Source organism: Ceratosolen solmsi, unplaced genomic scaffold (genome assembly GCF_000503995.2).
Source record: "Ceratosolen solmsi marchali unplaced genomic scaffold, CerSol_1.0 scaffold11, whole genome shotgun sequence".
Taxonomy (NCBI): Eukaryota; Metazoa; Arthropoda; class Insecta; order Hymenoptera; family Agaonidae; genus Ceratosolen; species Ceratosolen solmsi.
The window spans coordinates 10,186,346-10,205,407 of NW_011948416.1; the positions used below are offsets into that span (position 1 = coordinate 10,186,346).

At 43.5% G+C, this 19,062-nt stretch overlaps 1 long non-coding RNA gene across 1 annotated transcript in view; it reads right to left on the bottom strand.

The window, feature by feature from the left end:
• Positions 1-875: 875 nt before the first annotated feature.
• LOC105359315 (uncharacterized) overlaps positions 876-19,062 on the bottom strand; it is a 45,382-nt gene continuing 27,195 nt past the window's right edge. Inside the window, exons 2-3 of the long non-coding RNA XR_912764.1 lie at positions 14,237-14,300; positions 876-974 (exon numbers count right to left, since the gene is read on the bottom strand). This is a non-coding gene — a long non-coding RNA (uncharacterized LOC105359315). The remainder of the gene's footprint in view (positions 975-14,236; positions 14,301-19,062) is intronic.

Sequence of the window (19,062 nt, forward strand, 5' to 3'; positions counted from 1 at the left end):
TTACGCGTGTGCAGAGAAGAAATCCCTTTGGACGAGATGCTTTTTCTGCAGAGATGGCCGGCCAGTCGGTGTGGCTATTTAGAAAATTCCTTCTGCCCTTTGACGATGAATTGCCTTACAGAGAGAATCTTATCCATTATTCTTTGCTTACGCTTGACAAATTTCGCTTAGTGCACGTATTTGTAGGCGACTAATTATTCCTTTTACAATGTCTTTAAAAATCATCGGGCTCGTTATCGCGCCACTTACATGGTAAACCTGTTTTACAGTATTGACAATTGGATTTTAAGCTCTCGCGTTAAACGTCTTCGTTACATTGGCAAGTGTGAATTTCTCGGCCTCGTTCAAGTTTTATCTATTACTAGAAATGCCCCACCACAACTAAATAAATAGAACGGCATTTACAGTTTAAAACTAGCTTTAAGTCGGCAAATGAATTTCGACTCCATTAAATGAAAATCACTTCTCTCGACTATCTAATGTAGCAGCTGCTTTAGCCAAGGAAAAATTCTCGTATTATGAACGTAAAGCTAATAACGTACACCCACGTTTCGTCACATTAACGACAATTGCAACGGAAGTTAAGCATTTCCGATCGATATATATGTATATCATTACAAAGCAGTTATAAAGTAGCGATATCGCTTCTCTTAGCTGACAATGGAAGATATGGTGAAGATCCGCGCGCCTCGAATCATTAATCATTTCATGGCAGTTAGGATGATGAGATTTTCCATTTCTTCTTCTTTTTCTTCTTCTTCTTCTGTTGCTCGCTCAACTATTTTGGACTTTGAAAGCCTTTTTATTGCCAGGTAGTGAAAGCGTTCGTTCAATATTGTAACGCTCATCGATGAACCACGATGGCAATGCACATTTATCGCCCCACTGATCATTGATTTGCAACGCAACGCGCGCCGCATTCTCCATAATTCCGATGAACGTTAAATTTCATTTTGGCAAGACGAGCGCAGCCGCTGCAAAATAAATCAATCGTTAAATTTATTGCTTATTATTGACGTAACACACGCGCACGCACGCACGCACGCACGCACGCACGCACGCACGCGCACACACACGCAACGCTTTTATCGAACCTCTAAAACTTTCGCGGCTTCGCATTTACGTCTCGCTAATGACAATTATTGTTATTCTTAAACGACAAGGGCCGTCCCTCCCTCGCTTATCCGCGAATACACGCGGAACCGGCAAAATCGGCTCTAATTTCGTTGCCGCGAAAAGTTCGCTCTAAATTTACCGAGTAGTCGCTCGGAAACTCACGAGCCATCAATCATCGGCGACAGCGGCCGATAAATCTCGCACGCATTCCACGTCTGCCGGTTGATTGTCCCGTGCACGGTAAATGGCCCGGGGTTGGGGGTTGGGGGTTGGGGGAGGGGAGACGAGGCCTAAGACACGGGGGCGGCCGAAGATTGGCCCAGATATAGGCGCGGGAGTCGTTGGTAGCGATAGTCGGGGTGCCGAAAATAAATACACGATCGCGGGATCCTGCGCATAATTAGTCAGGCTCGGCGCGCGGTCACGAGCGGCTCCGGGAATAGAAGCGGCGCTCCAATGAATTCCCGGGTCCTTACGGCTATTTTATTTCGCACACCCGCGAAAGCGCCATTGTCGTCTTTAATGCTCGAGGGCTCCGTCGTCTCTCCGTCGACTACCAATTTCCAATGTGGTTTATTCGCGCGCGCTCGAGCTACTGTATAGAGTGAGAGTGAAAGAGAGAGAGAGAGAGAGAGAGAGAGAGAGAGAGAAAGTAACACGCTATCTGATCGTTATCATTAATGAAATTGTCCGCTTCGTAGGTTATGCTCCAAGTGCCTCTGATCGCGTCCGTTTAAATTCAATTTTGCCATTGGCGAGATTGAGCGGAACGACTTTGTCCTTGCGACAACGGCGCGCGGTCGATCTCAAGCCATCGGCGGCGGCGACCAAAGCCGCCAATCTTTAAGCGCGATAATAAAAACTAATGGCAGAAGAAGTTCGTCTTTAGGAGGAACTTCTAGGGCGAATAATGGACGGCGCGGTCGGTAATGTTGCGCGTGAATGAGGGGAAGAATAAGAGGAAGCGGGCGAGGGAGGAAGCGCCAACTTTATCATCCCGTAAATCAGTCTTGCCAGCGAGTCGCCGTGAAAGGAGGTCTGTGGTCGGTGTGGGCGAGGAAGAACAAACGAAAAGGGATAAGGCCGATGCGAAGGAGCGACCCTGGGCCCCTTTATGTCTGCCCTATAACCCTATATGCTCGGGCAGATAAAGAGTCGGCGCGAGACTTTGAATATAATACGTAGACGAGCGGAGGACGCGGCAGTAGTGGAAGGCTCTCCTGGGTACAACAGCCACCGCCGCCTCCAAACGGTTAAATAATGGAATCGCGTTTCTCGTTTTCCGAGAAAAAGCTCGCGCGTAAAAGATCTTTAGTCAAAAAAAGAATAAAGAAGAAGAAGATGTGGAGAGTAGGATAAAAGAGGCGCGAGCGAGCAAAGAGTGAGAGAGAATGAGAAGGGATCTTGCCGAGTCCATTGGCGGACTTGCGGTCGTTTGACGATTAAGTAAATGCTAGTAAGGAAGAGAGAGAGAGAGAGAGAGAGAGAGAGAGAGAGAGAGAGATGAACGGAGCGCAAGAGGGAGTGTGTAGCTACCTATACAAGGACCTACGGGACCAGTGGGAATGGAATGCAGGTACCAGTCCAGTTCTCTACCTCTCTCTCTCTCTTTCTCTCTCTCTCTCTCTCTCTCTCTCTATCTATCTATCTATCTATCTCTCTCTTCCTCCGTCTCTCTCGATTCTTAAACTTATGCGAATGCAAGAACAAGGCGACGGAGAATAACAAAGATTCGAAGAATCATTACATATACCGGCGTTATATTTTTGTATAAGAGAGAAGAACTAAATGCCGAATATTGAAAAAAAAAAGATAAAAAAAAGAATTTTTGTTAATCTTATTGGCATACCTAATAGGAACAGAAAATTTCAGGTATCGAAAATGTTTGGTATAGCGGGAAATAATCAATCTTATAAAATATAATATTAATATATATTGTCTTTAATACACTTGTAGCATTTGGTTTTATCGGGACTGATGTTTGATAATAAAAAGCTGTCCTTCTCTTAACACTATTAATTCAACTATTTCATTGATGATTCAATGATTTTTGGAATATTATTTATACATAAGAAAGTACTAAGGTTCGGCTCATATTAAATAAAGTACTGTAAATTTAATGAATTGCATAGTTTAGCGTTCAAAAGTAAGCTTTGCGGGACAAAAAATGTGCCTCTTTCAACGATTTTGAAGCATAAAGTTAAGTTCGAAACAACTCGCTAGACTACCAAATCTAACTATTTTATATTGAATTTAAAATTGCTCTCTTATATCCAGATCAAAATGAAAAAAACAATGATGAATAACAATCACATTTTAATATTTCAATTTCGGTAAAATATATGCAAAGTTATTAGATTCCAATCGAAAACATTCGGAAGAGTATTTTCAATTCCTGCAAGTACGTCAGATATAATCCGATTAACTTGAAACTTCCTGGTATTGAAGATAAAGCCCGGAGAATTTGACAACTTAAACATGACGAGAACGCGCGATTACTCCTGAGCAATAAAATCTCTCTCGCTTAATATTTAATTAACGTATTAGTAATGAGGCGAACGAATGCCTTTTCAAAAAAGTTTCCCTCGTCATTGAAGCATTGATAAAGCATATAAATGCAATTTAATTTTACATCGGCATGTTCAAATAAGTCAGCTTACACATAATCATTATTCGGATATTTCATTTTCATTAATGCGACGAAACGATTTACGCACGAATACCGAAAATATAACAATAGGCTCGTGTCAATTACATTTCAATTTCAATTTCAATTGATATCAACGTACTGAACTTACTTCCCCAATCAATTTTCACAATCGAAGGATGTAATTGTAATATTTATTTGTTGACTCTCTCATATACAAATTACACTTCCCTTATCATATAATTAGGTCAAACTTTTCATTTATCAGGCCTAAGTGATTATCCGAATTAAGTGAATGCTAATGAAAGTACAGAACAAAGACATTTTTGTTTTTCTCAATACTTGCCCCTATTGTAGAACAAACAAATTATTATTGTATTAAGTAATCATGGGAATTTATAATTATTTAAGAGAGTTTAGGATAAATTTAATCAACCATACATGGGTTATGATATGCCGCTATGAAAAAATAAAAGTAATCGTCAAGCAAGCATTTGCAGATAACGACTTGTCAAGGTCAAGAATTTTCGGACCTTTGGACATAAAGAATGACCATTAAGGTCAATGTAATTTCAACAATTATTCGACTCCGGATATCCGGCCCAAACGATCGATATCGTAAAACGTGACCATCATTAACAAACTCAAATAGAAAACGTCATTTGGGACGAAACGAGCAATTTAATAAACCAACGGCATATGGAACACCTTCTACCTCGGACCACTACCTAGTGCACATTCCATTGGTTGGCCCGTTAAAGAGGCCGTGGAGTGGAAGCGAAGAAATGAGAAAGAATAAAAAGAAAAAAGCGAGAAATGAACTAAACGCAAACTCGACATCGTGATAGAATTCGTCGGCACGACGCGAATCATGCTCACTTTATCGAAGATACGTCTTGAAGTAATCTGATTATCCGCGGTAAAAGAATTTTTGCCCGCAGGTACAAAGCGTTGGGTGCTCGAGCGTCCGGAGGATCGGTGCGAGCAACGAGATGAAAAAGTCACAAATTCTTGACGATCGCACGGTAATTATAATAACTTCGGCACTTTCACTCGCTCTCTCTCTCTCTCTCTCTCTCTCTGTCTCCTCTCTCCTCTCTCCTCTCTCCTCTCTCCTCTCTCCTCTCACCACTCACCTCTCCCCAACTCACCGAGCATTATAAAGTAACGTGGAATAATGTAAATATGGCGTAGCGCAGCAACTAACCAACAATGCATGCATTATGTATGACCTCAGGTTCGAACGAGCGTCAATTGGGTCAGTCAACTTTTCATTTAACAAGCCCCAACAACGAACGGGAATGGAGTTGGGTGTGTTTTCGTAACGTTCAGGGCCGACTAATAAGACCCTTGGCAAGTCTCGACGGCCTACATCGGGGCCCCCTCGCCCGTATATATCGCCGACCAAACCCGAGCGAGACATATGAAAGACGCCCACGGCGCTGCCGCCTCATCGGTGGCGAATCACTAAGAATGAAGGGACGAGCGAAGTAACGAACGTAAGGAGTTAAGGAGTTAAGGAGTCAAGGAGTTAAGGAGGAAGAGAGAGAGGGAGAGGCGCACTCGCACACTTGTCGCGGGCGTCTCGGGGTCCATCGGAATGCGGTCGCGCGCACGGGAGTAAACGCAGCCAAGTGGGCCGTCGACGCTCCAGCAGGAGTGAAAGTAGCAGCCAGCCCCGCTCCCGGGAATTTTAAGCCAGGCAAATTGACACCGACGACTTTCTTTTTCGGCCCTGGACCATCCCCCTCCCCCTTCCCCCACCATTCACGCTACCATACGTCTCTCCCTTATCGGCTCGGTAACTCGGCATCGTCCACTCACCACCCACCCACCCATCCAACCAACCACAGTTGTTGCTCGCACTTTCACTCGACGAGCAATTTGGCAATGGTCGCACCATCGAGTCACGACGGTCGTTAGGCCGTTGGTAGTGTACGGTTCAAGGGCGACACTGGACTGGCGATTCGGCCCGTCGTGAATAACGAAGGTAGGAATGGCGCTTTGCTACGTATTCGCTACGAGTAGCGATTTCTAACGGAAGAGAGAGAGAGAGAGAGAGAGAGAGAGAGGCTGCGGTTCTTGAAAAAAAAAAAAAAAATCACTAGACCACGAATCTCTTAATTTTAACGAACGGGAAAACGAGGCTCGCCAATTATTCAATTCCGGCCTCAACCTACAACCTCAATTATACAGCAGCCCTTTGTCATGAGCCTTATTGATGTAATGTCGGAGTAAGTAGTCCGTGGGACGCCAATACTTTTGCACACTCGATTTTTGAATCGCTGTTGGCCAGTAGGCGCAAGTATTTGCATAAAGATCATTGGCTCTTAAATGCTAAGCATAACTGGTGGCTCAATGGAGAATTGGAGAATTGGGAGACGAGGAAAGTGACGGTGGAAAAAGAATGGGACATTTTTGCGACGTTCACGAGAAATGTGGATTTTTTCTTTTTTCTTTTTTTTAATCGGTCGCTCCTACCACGACGTATCGACTTTTTCTTCATCTTCTTCCTCCGAGTTTGACAATCCTCCCTCCCATCGAAGCGTTGAGAATTGCTCTCCACGTGACATATTACGCCAACTTTATCCTCATACATTCATAACAATACGCTACTACGTTCTCACGCGTGTGGCCCTCGCTGGAAATAGACGCGGATTCGCCAAAAATGTGCAACCACTTCGGGCTCCCACCCCATCTTGCCAATGCATTGATTAAAATGCGTAAGACCGACACAACATTTAACATTTACCGATCGTTACTCGGCTCTGTGTATCGATAAACACCAGGTCGAGGTTACGACGCACGTGTAACGTGAATTCTTGCCAATTACCAAGCACCATAACGCTTTTTTACGCGTAAAATAGCGTCCAAGAGAGGAGATCGTCGTATCGCTCGGGACAAGACAATTCAATCGCGATCGACGCTCACGGGCAAAACTAAGGCGACGCGACACCGAGGACCCCGCCGATGCACGATTCAAGGACGATATGCTCGACTCCAGTGATGGCGGCGCGGCATAGTTGCATAAATCTTCGTCGTCGATGAGTCATTATGCCTCGGCGGCAGTGGCGCACGATGATAATAAAAAGGTTGTTAAGCATTCCGTGCAGGGATAAATCGGCAAAGGGAGGCGGAAAAATGCGCTAGCGTTTTTTTTTCCAAAGTCGAGGGCGAACGTCTCTCGACTTTACGAGCCGAGCACGACGACGACGACGACGAAGACGACGACGACGACGACGACGAAGACGCAGTGGAAGAAAAAATTTCTGTCCCGAGTGCGTGTGGAGTACGAGTGGCCTTCTGCACTGGCCTACGCGATCGTTTTTCCAACGAAGTGACCAACTATTTCAACGAATCTTCAACGTTTATGAGCGGCTTTCTGCTCGCCGGTGTTATTATGATTTTTCAATTTGGCCGAGTCGCAGCAGTCAACGAGAATTGCCGAGGTAGATCGGGCGCGCGCACAATAGCTTTCTTTATGGTTTCCTCCTCGTTACCGAACGATAAAAGCGACGGGGGGAAAAAAGCTGGCCTTACCGGTAGATGATTGCGCGTCGCTAAGGCTCCGAGGGATCGCGGTGTGCATTAACGTCCAGTAGGCTCGGCCGGAAAAATGTGACGGACACGAGTCGTGGCAACCGTTTCGTCGAACGGCGCAACAGCCGGTCTCGTCGGTAAGGGCTGACCAGCCACGCCGAGGATGAAAAATGTAAATGAAGCGACCATGACATTCCCCTTATCATCCCGTCAGCCGGCCGTGGCGATACAATTCTAGATAGAATCTCGAGGTTGGAACTGATTTACAGGAGGCGCGGTATTTTTCTCACGGAAGAGGGACGAGGAGGGTTGAGGGGAGCGGTTGCGTGGGGGCATCTTCAATCCGACAGAGATTGAAAAATCGGGCGGCACGAGTGGCAACGGCCGGCCTTATCCATAATTTATAATTCGATCCTCACTCGACCATTGACAATGACATAGTGAACACACCTCTTGGCGCGGCATTATTCACCAAGGCCACGTATTATCGGCGAATTATCATATTTTAATGGCGCTAAAGCGGGGTGGCGGGCGCGCGCGCGGCGTCCCTTTGTAGGAGATGAAAAAAATTTACGGGCCACGTGGACGTTCTGGCGTCCCTTGCTCCACGCGCTTTTATTTGCTGCTTCTCCTTTCTCGTCGATTATTAACGATTTCGTGAAAGCGCGATAACGGTTCACCGCCCAGCGTACCTCGACCCACAGACAGTTTTACTACGTTTCATCGCTCGCTTAAATTCCTTCTTTCGTCCTGATTCTTCTCCTCGATTTGCATCCTGCCCCTGGGCTATAATCATAAATCGTCGGTGTGTCAATTTAATTTAATTGTAAATTACATATTCATACATATATATATATATATATATATATATATATATATATATATAGATAATAAACAAAAAATTAATGAATAAGAAGAAAACTATTTATCGTTGGTTTTTGATGTTACGTAGACATAATTATTGGATCTTCCATGCTTTTGGCATTCAAATCCCACACTTTCTATGCCGAGTGGGACTATGTTAAATACAAATTTTCCACTCTCAAAAGCTTGCAATTAACTACGGATGTATGCCTTCATATTTATTTCATGCATTTGGAACAATTGACGTTTATTATCGTAGGAATAATGCGCCTCATATTATTTGTACAATCGTACACAAACGATTTGTTCGTTAGATCTTGAAATACTTGTAGCGAACGGTCGACGATTATTACTTTCAATCTCCTTGCTTTGGTGTAAAATTCAGTCAAATCGATATATACTATAGTAAATACAAAAAATTGACTTTGATTGAATATCAATTTTGTAGATACTTCGTATGGTACTCGATGACTCTGTATTCTTTACTTTTCCAACTATATGCGCTCGTCTATACCCAGTAAAAAGTCTATAGACGGCCATCAATGTTATTCGATGGAAGACATTTGAAATTCCACGAGAGAAATCATTTAGGATTTTCAGAAAATTAAAATTTTTTTTCTATGTTAATGGAAAAATGCATATAATATATATATATATATATTGTAGAAGTTATATTACAAGTTGAGTTATGCTTCTTATTGAATTTGTTATACGAATGTAACGTGAAATATATCGGCGCCACATATTGTATTAACATTTTTATGCATCGCATATTGAAACGAACACCTTTACATTTTTCAAACAAATAGAAACCCGATTAAAAAAAAAAGAGCTAAATTTACGAAAACCATTTTTTTTTAAACCGGGAATTCCGGTTTTGCAACAAAAAAAAATTATTAATAATAATAAATTAAATAATAGGGTTCATCCTCTCGTTCAGGCTTCGGTTGGCACAATAAATTCAACTGACAACAGCTTCATAGAGGAGCAAATGTCATAGAAAGAGAGAGGAAGATTTCATAATAATAATGTTTCGTAACAACAAAAAGGTGTCATGTGGCATAATTATGAAGAATATTTAGTTTTCAAGGCTCATTTGCTCGAGATTAATGGCACGTGCATAATCTACAAGATTATTTAATGTAAATATTATTTGTTCAAAAAAAATAAAAAAAAATAAAATAAAATAAAATTTTTGATTTAACGCTCCATTCGCATTAGCCTGCAACAATAAGATCTTTCTTTGAACGTATTATTATGGTTATTATTATTATTATTATTATTATTATGCAAACAGATAAAAAATTAATTACAAAAATTTGTTAAGATGCCCTTTCGACATTAAGTTACTTATGGTTCCGCCTAAGCTCGTAATTTTGCGCTAAAATAACTCTATTCGAAAAAATAATAAAGTAATTGTAACATATAATTGAACTATAAAATCCTTAGCCGCTTTATATTTTGGAGTTTGGAGTGAAAATATGGTTTCGAGTAAAAAAAAAAATATTTAAAGTGAAAAGTGAAAAGGTAGTGAATAGTAACTAGGCATATGGCAAACTTGTAGAGTTGAAAAGTCATGTTTTCGCGTGATAGTTCCCTCTTAAACAGAAGCATTTTTAATAGAAAGTTGAACAAAAAAATTTGGTAAATATGAAAATTTCATTAAATACAAAAATCAAGATTAAAAATAATTTCTTTCTAAGGGTGTCATCTATATTGAATTAATAAGATAGAAGTTTATTTATTTATTAATTTTTGTTAAAGAATAAATCGCTATTTACATATAATTTAAATATAATAAATTGTTTTAGTATTTCATATAAATAAAAGACTATTTATATTACAAAACAAAGTCTACATTAAGTATAAATGCAAAGATAATGAAAATAAAGTTCTCGATAAAGTTCGATGAACTTGCGATTAAATTGTGATAGTTGTCAACATTTGAGTTATGAATCGATCGAAAAAAAAAATCCTAGATTCTATACTTTTCCTTAAAACAAAACAAAAAAATAAAAAAATAGCAATAAAAGGATGAATACACTACCATACAATACCATTAATCCATTACAATTGTATGAATTTTTTAAATATCATTCAATAATAACTCGTGAGTGTAGCTCATATAAGTAATCAAATGTAGTAAGAATTTAAAATACCAATGTTTTATTATTTATTTAAATCTCCATAATGTTGCACGTCATGATAATCGCTTATGTAAGATCTAGACAAAAACTATTGATAAACCATTAATGACTTGCTGATGTACAATAGGGAACCCAACAATTTTTAGTCATTCAACGTAACCACACGTATTTGATCAAGAAACTGAGAATACGATTGACGCTCGTGGACGTAATAATATTCATTTATTTTGTTGTAAAGAAATATTCTGCCTTTCCATGTGATTCATATCTAATACATATTTCTTATACTCTTTTTATAATATTTTAAAGTAAAAAATTTTCGGATGGTGATAATATTCGGTTCGGCATTTTATTAATTTAATGACATATGACTTTGCACGGTGTAGGAAAAAAAAATTGTGTGCTATAAAACGTGTATTAATCCATGATTTCAGTAGCCTGGTGTCAAGTACGACATGATAACACTCAATGTTTAAGTGAATAAATGAAGGTCAGAACATGAGGTTGGCTATTGGATTTCGGTCCCCGGCTTGCTCCCAATCACTTTTGATTTTCCACGCACAATGAGCTTATCGTTCTATTCATCGGTACGTATATTCATTCCACAGATTTATCGTCACACACTAATGGACGAATAGCAATTCGGCATTCGGCCATAGTAAGGCGGCCGAATAATGTCGCCGATAACAACGGGAGCTTGGAACCTCCTTACCGACGACGTGTTGGCCTTTTACATAAGCCGTCTTTTCTGGGAGTAAGAAAAAGGAGTGGGAGATAGGGAGGGAGATAGGGAGGGACGGAGGGCGGGAGGGAGGGAGAAAGAGAAAGAGAGAGAGAGAGAGAGTGAGAGAGAGAGAGTGAGAGAGAGGGGGAGAGAGAGATGAAGGTCAAATTTCGCAATGGAATGCGACCCATATAAAATTCCCGGTCTCGCGCGTTTGACTAACCGAGGATTTGAACTTTATCGTTGCCGAATGGTTCAAGGGCTGCGCTAAAAGTCAGCAGCACCTGGAAAAACGGGGCCTTACTCACGCAGCACTTACTCTCGTTACCCCCGCTAATGGGCATTTCGAGCCCAGGTATCTGATTTCCCATTATAGGCTTTTCTTTTTAATCGTTCGACTATCAAACGGTTCCGCCGTCCGCTGTTCATGACGATGGGCGGGACAAACGGAGATTCCAAGCCGATGGTAAATTGGAAACTGTGTACTGAGAAATTGTATTGTATTTTAGCTCCCCCTTCCCAGCTTCCTGTATCGATGTTGTTTTTTTACCAGTTTTAGGAATCGGCAAAAGCCTATCCTCGATCTGCCCTTACCGAGCTAATAAGCGTGATTTAAGAAGAAAAAACATCAAAAGAAAAGAAGAAGAAAAATGAGAAATAAAAGTACGGGAATTTTTTTACCGAAGGTCTTGGAAAATCACAGAAAGGTTATTATCTCTTCAAGGCGAACGTCCCCCCCCCCTCCCACCGTCACAATCCATGCACCTAACATGGTCCATACTTCATCACAAGTGGATGTTCGATAACGTATTCCATTGTAATGGTTACCATAAAAAATTTTGCAAATTATTATGCAACGAGCCAACAACGTGAAAAACCGTAGACTTTACCTCCAATCTGAAAAACCATTGCGGATTAGCGCCCGTATTAAAAAAAAGTTTAAATTTCAATTCGAAACATAAATAAATCGAAGTAATTATCTAATCTAATCTTTGGTTGAAAGTCCCTGCCCAACTAACTTACGCTCTAATGCACCACACATACATCACAAACGAAGTCTATAAAATACGGCCAAGCTTATTTATGTCCATTTTCAACAAAAAATCCAAATCAGCCTAGAAATTCCCATATTCAGTGTAGCGATGGAAGCCCCAAGGAAAACTACAATTCCTCTTACTGGACCGAGGGGAACTGCCCCGAGGTCGGCATTACGGAAAAACTCCTCACTCGTAAGCGAGATTTCGATCTCGTCACAGATCTACGAGGCCCGGAGATCTCGTCGCCGTGGCCAACGTGTCGCGCTCGAACGGCCGCGATCCCGTAGATCCTCCGTTTCTCATTGCCCCGTAAAGGGTCCGCAGCAGCAGCGCCGGCGGCGGCAGCGGCCAGACGTGACAAAAAAATAAGAATGTACTGGAGAAGCTACGGATTTGTGAAAGTGAGGGCGTCTAGCCGGGGGTGCGGAGCGGAAAATCCCCACCGAGTTCCTTTAGCGTACTTCCCCTGTGGCGCGGGCGTCCGAGCCGAGAATAAAGGCCGCGATAGACCTGGTGCGGTTTGGTTTGGCTTCCCGCCCCCTCCCTTTTTTGTTGTTTTATTTTTTTGTTTTTTTTTTTTCCAAGTCCGAGCGCAGTGGCGGAACTCCCGGGAGCGAACTGCACTAGTTCCGGCTGCGCCGCGTATTCAAATTCAGCTGGGAAGCTCGATTCTCCTCCCCTCCCCTCCGCCCGCCTTTTTATCATCCGAGACTCGCACTTACACGCCCCTCTGCCGAACATACTACATTGTCGGCAATTTTCACGGGATACCAGACTGCCTATCCCCCTCACTTAAATTGCAACCTGCTGAGCTAACGAATGTGGAATTACGGCAGCGTCGCTCTTCTTATTTTTTCATTTTGCCCCGTAGGAAGGAAGGCTCTTAGCAGCAACTGGTCTCTCTCTCCATGTCTCTCTCTCTCTCTCTCTCTCTCACACACACACACACACAAACTCCGAGCCACGACTAATAGATGCGTTTGGATTTTCGTATAGACGCCGCGTTGGCGCTCGAACGGCGCCGACGTTTTGCCATTGGGGGCGTCGCCCCTTGCCGATTTTAACGCACCAGTGACTGTCGCGCTCCGCGGGACTTTGCTCGCGAAATTATACGAGCTTTTTCTGCTTCTCTTTCATTATTTGTTGCATCGTATAGTTATAGGGCCAATTGGATATTACGAAGATACTACCGGCTTACGAGTAATGCACTTTGCTAATCGTTAGTCGTCTAGCATTATCATACTCTCTCGTTTGGCGCGATCTTATCTCTTAGTACATGACTGAGAGTTCTTTTAAACGAGCAACCGATTATGTTATTTGTTTGAATAATGTACGAGCTCGGTACGAGCTACGTACGTACAATCATCATAAATGGAGATTTTGGTCCATCGTAGATTGTGGTATTCGATATCCCAACCCCTATAAAGCGTGTTCGCGGCAAGTCTTTAAAATGGAATTTCGAGCATCACGAAAATTAGAAATTCGAAATATGTCGACAAAAGATTTTTGAAAGATCAAGTCGATTGGTGCTTTAACGCGCACGCGTACGGGCGGTGTACTCAGGATACTCCTCCAACATGCACACCGCTCGATCTACGCAATATGCGCGCAGTGCGCGATGCAACGGGCCAGAACTCGGCGTGAGACCAAGTTGGCTGAAAAAGTCGCACGAGTTGCAGCGGTTCTCATCGGTTCTACGCGCGCTCGCGAGGACCTTTAGCCGTCGACTGATAAGGCGTGCGCAAAGATGGGTGACGTGGGTGAACCCTATACAGTTATTTAAGCCAAGGCCATTGCTCTTGTACAGTCGCAAGACTAGTCGATAAGCTTCCGGGGCTTCACCGATCTCACGTAGGGCAAAATCTATTAATTTATTAATCATAGTTGCAATTTGTCCGACGATTATTCGATAATTCGACTAAGAAGGGAGTCGAAAGGTCGTCAAACGCCTACGTAATTACTCGTATTTTTTTCTCCCTTCGGCTAACTCGCATTTGAAACGTGCGCTAAATGATAATGCCCATACAAATGGACGAATGCCCATGATGAAGCCCAAACGCTATTGCTACCACTGTAGACTTTTGTCACAGTTAGAGAAATTCATTAAAGCAAAAAGTCCAAAGTGGTCTATTTATAATAATCGACTATACGCACTACTCACCCGTTCATCAGAGTCGCCGACTATTCCTTTGATCAAATTTCATAGACATTCAACAGGTCTGCCTCTGTAACAGAAATAAAAAAGCATCCATCAGCACGAGAGATAGGAGGGACGAAAAGGGACGTGGAGGGAGGAAAAAGTCGCGCATTAGCTAATTCATCCACTTTCACGTTGTCTTCCGTACCGTTTCGCAATATGCACAAGAGAAGTCGCACTCGCCACCGACCGACGATAAAATATAAATGAACAGAGAGAGAGAGAGAGAGAGAGAGAGAGAAATAGACGAATGAATTATTTTCGAGCTTACTCGCTACGAATAAGTATGTACACGTGGCACGTCGACGACGAGGGCGACGTGTCTATATAATTATGGCTACGGAAGGGGGAAAGGGCAGCGAAAATAATTATTCCAACCACGACGGCAAACTAGGCGCAATCTGGATGGCGCGCGAATAATTTCCCGTGCGACGCAATCGAGTTTGCCGTTCACGTCCCCCGAGGTCTCTCAAGGGGTTAAGAAGACGCGCCCGGCTAATCCGATCCGTCGCCATTGACTTTCACATCCTTTATTTCGCTCTCGGCACTCCACGAACAACCCGAGTATCCAGCGGTCGTCGACTTTTTGTCCCGCGCATGATTTTTCGCCGCCCCAACGCCCCCGTTAAATCTAGCTTGAGAGCTTTCCCTGCTCAATGGCATCCGAGAGCGCGACAATTTTTCTCGCCCGGTGCTCCAACCGGCAGTTATAATTTCATCGAGATTACGCGTCACCTCGGCGTCTTCCTCAGGATAAAAGACCTGGCGCTAAGTTATTTTAAGGATGGCGCGGCGCTATTATTAAGAGCCCCCGAGCTCCGTCAAATTAATGCGACAATTTAAATCAACTCCAACAACATTTATAAGTCATCAACTTAAAAGAATCATCGTTTAAAATACAAAGTATGCTTAAACAATAAAACGAATCAATCATCAAAGAGTATGATGATGACGTTCCGGAACTGACTATACGAATAAAATATCGTTTTATGGCTTACAATTACTACAATGTAAATTACAGTAATAAGTAATCAAACCGTAAAAAGTAACTGTTCTCTTATGGCTCGCAGGCTACAATCGAAGCCAGCGATTTTTAACAAAATGTCTGGAAAAAGAAAAGATAAATAAGAAAATAAATAGAAAAAGCAAAGATATTTCGTAGCGGAATGTTGGTATGCATTATGAATTACTTATAGAATAATTACTACTACCTCGAAAAACTTGACTACCTTTGCTCCCTGTTAAAAGCTTTCGTTCTCAACCGCAGGTGGGCTTGCAATCTCCACAATTGCTGCCGAAGGCAAAGTCAAAAAATCGAGAAACATCAGCTGAATAATCGACTAAGGTATTTATTAACCTGGCGGCGTCGTAACTAAAATGTAACAAAAAAAAAAAAAAAAAAAAAAAAAAAAAAAAAAAAGAGAGAGAGAGAGAGAGTGAAAAGGCTCGCACTCGTTCGCCTTGTCAACGACTCCACCAGCAGCACACACGACGACCGAACGATAAATTTCACTCTCGTTGCTCGTTGGGGCTTATCTAGCCACCCTCACGCCTACCAACTACCGTTCACCCCCTCCTCGTCGTGGGGTGTGTGAAGCGGCGGAGTAGACGGACGGCACACGCGGAAGCGACACTCGGCGAGGAAGTGAGGCCCCGGCCGGGGAAAGAGGAACGTGGACGTCGCGGTCGCCGCCGCCCGAATCGACGGCGGCGCTCTAACGAGCAGCTGGCAGAGTCCGAGGGTAAATATAGGAGAGGTGGTGGGGAGGGAGAAGAGGGTCACTTATTTCGGAGGGAGAAAGAGAGAGAGAGAGAGAGAGAGAGAGAGAAACGGGAGCGCTTGCGCATAGCCAACGGCGTAATCCTCGTGGCACTTGGATTTGTGCATATTTTTGGAGGGCCGTGGCACCGAGGAGAGGAGTACAGCGTCTTTTCCCGGGGTATCCTCGTCTTCTCTTTCTCGCTTCGTCGTCTCACGAGCGCGCGTTCGAGTTTTATCGTGATCGATTTCATGCTTACCGAGCTCATCCAAGGACCCTTCTGCTTCATCTTTTTTACGTCTTAGCATAGTGTGTTTTAGGAGGAGGAGAAGGTGGAAGAGAGAGCGGGTGAGGAGATGGTAGAGGAGGAGAGAGGGGTCTACACAGGGTGGGACAGATTTTTCGAGTATTTGTTGGCTTTAGAGTGGCTTTATATTATATGGGTGAAGGGGGGAGGGAAGAGGAGATAGCGTACACTTATTATTACACCAAATTTTACTACCATAAGAATAATTGATTTGATGGATTTTATGATGTAGATGGACCTTTACAACAAGAGCTCCAGCCGCCTGTGATAATAAGATGCTTAGAATTTTCCTGATAATTTGTTCAAAATTTATCGCGATCGATGCCTTTCAAGATTGTTCTTCGAAATAGAAAATTTCTTCATTCTCCGGTTTTTCGTTTAATGCCGTCTACGGTCGGTCTTTCCTCTTTTCCGAAACATACCTGGGAACGTGAAGTAATTACACTCTCGGGTCCCTTCCATTATCGGTGACACATTTTCACGCAGACGTTTACACGATTAATGCGCGAGTCGAACTTTTATATAACTTGCTGCAACACAATAAATAATTAACGATCGATGGTAATAAATAGATCATTCAATAATGCGACGACCAGAATATCACCCGGCAACCGAAAGAGCAAAATAATGTTCTCGCACATGAAAAGCGAGAGTTCGCGGAACTACAACGACTCAATTTTCCCTCGAACCATCATCTCGGTTCCCTCCAAAGACATCCAACAGAAACGTCTCACTGGCGATAACCGCGCAGACGCGTGCGCATCTCGGCATAAAGGAGCGTAAGAGAATTACCCCAACGGGTCGCGATTAAGCGTTTAGAAAATCCCGCGTCAAACTGCGGTGTCTACAACAAAAATGCCAACATTGACGACGACGACGACGACGACGACGACGATTTTCTGCGTATCCACTGTACGAACAAAACACGTCATACACGTTCTCTACGAGACGTGCGTACAATGCCGCGCACCCAGTCGACGTATTTATACTCCATGCGCGGATTGCGCTCTCATTGGCGTGATACTCGCTCGCCAGTTTGATAGAAAAAAGACGGATGCACGAGAGTACATGTGTGTGTGTGTGTGAGAGAGAGAGAGAGAGAGAGAGAGAGAGAAAGAGAGAGAAGCTCTGCAAAGGAAGTAAGGAATAAAAAGAAGACACGTAACAAGGCGGCGAGCAGGAAGGAAGCATTGGGGAGGGGGTTCGGGCCACGCGTCTCCGATACATCTGCCCTGCGCGAAAAAGGGCCCACTGTACCGCTCCGGCCTCCCATTATACCTCTTATAAGTTTACCTTGGTGGCGCGCGCTGCTCTCTCCCCCTCCTCCTACCCGCCGTCGTCCTTCCAGCCCGCGGGGCCACGACTCCGTCTCCTTTTCTTTCGGGGCACTCTTCTTGCGAGAAGGCGAGCACACGAGTTTTGCTCGCCCGTTGTATATACACATTTTTTGGCGCTTGCCCATTGCGCGGATGTATAAGCAGCTGTCCCCCGACGGCTTTATGTCGTCCCCAAGAGTTGTGGGGACCTCTGCACCTGCCCCTCCTGGCGCACACGTCCCGCAGCACCAACATACGTACGCGCGCGACTGCTCTCGGGAAACTTTTGTAATTAAAGACGCACGCACCGTTCCTCTTTTCTTATCCCACTGCTCCCCCTCACCGCCCCAACCCGTAAAAATCCCGCTCGTCCGTTCACTCTCACTCTCACTCTCTCCCTCTCTCTCACGCTCCAACCAATCGCTACCACCCTCTCGAACTCGCTTTCCCGTTTATTGTTGCTCGGCGTTTACGCGCGTCGTTATATGGGACTTAACGTTTGGCAATTATTAGTTTAATGTTGAGAGAACGCCAACGTCTTATTAATATTATTGAAATTTGTAGCATCAGAGGAGAACAGTTTTTACGATTCCGCTGTACAGAGAACTGATGACTGACTCGTGTATGTCTCGCGCAAGGCGACAACTTACTTATTTAGCCGATGATTATCGATCGTAATAAAACGAATAGAGTAAACATTTTAATCGCAGCTATATTGCCAATCTAAAGCAATCGATCGTTTTTCTCGAGCGTATAATTATTATAAAATGCGTTTCGTTATTTGATCCGAAATAACGAAGAGGATTGTACGCTTAGGATCGCCAGAGGAGGACGTGCAGCACAATAGGCACTTTGATAAGTATAAGAATGCCTTAGATCCACCTCCCCCCACCAAAATTAATTATCAGAATGCTCGTGATGAACAATTGGGGGAGAGAGAGATAGACAGATAGAGAGAGAGAGAGAGAGAGAGAGAGAGAAAGAGAGAGAGAGAGAGAGATAGAGATAGAACCGTTCGAATTACTAAATGAAAAGTGACTGGCTAGGCATTGGGAACAATGTTAGAATATTCTTTTTATAACTGTTCTCTCTCTCTCTCTCTCTCTCTCTCTCTCTCTCTCGTGTCGCTACACATGGGCATATCGAGGACCGCGTGCGTACGCAAGTTAAAACTCGCACGGTTAGATAAAGGAGATGAGGCGCTTGCATTCGCTGGGATTAATGGTGGATTTTATCTCGAGGGGGGGAGCTCTTGCAAGAGACTTCGACACAACGGGAGCAAAGGTCGTTGTTATATAGCAGAGGAAGCAGAGCGGAAGCGAAGCGCAAAAAGAAAGAAAGACGCGTTCGATCCAGTTCTCGATGCACGCGCACCACACAGCCCTAAAGAAAAAATAGACAGCCAGG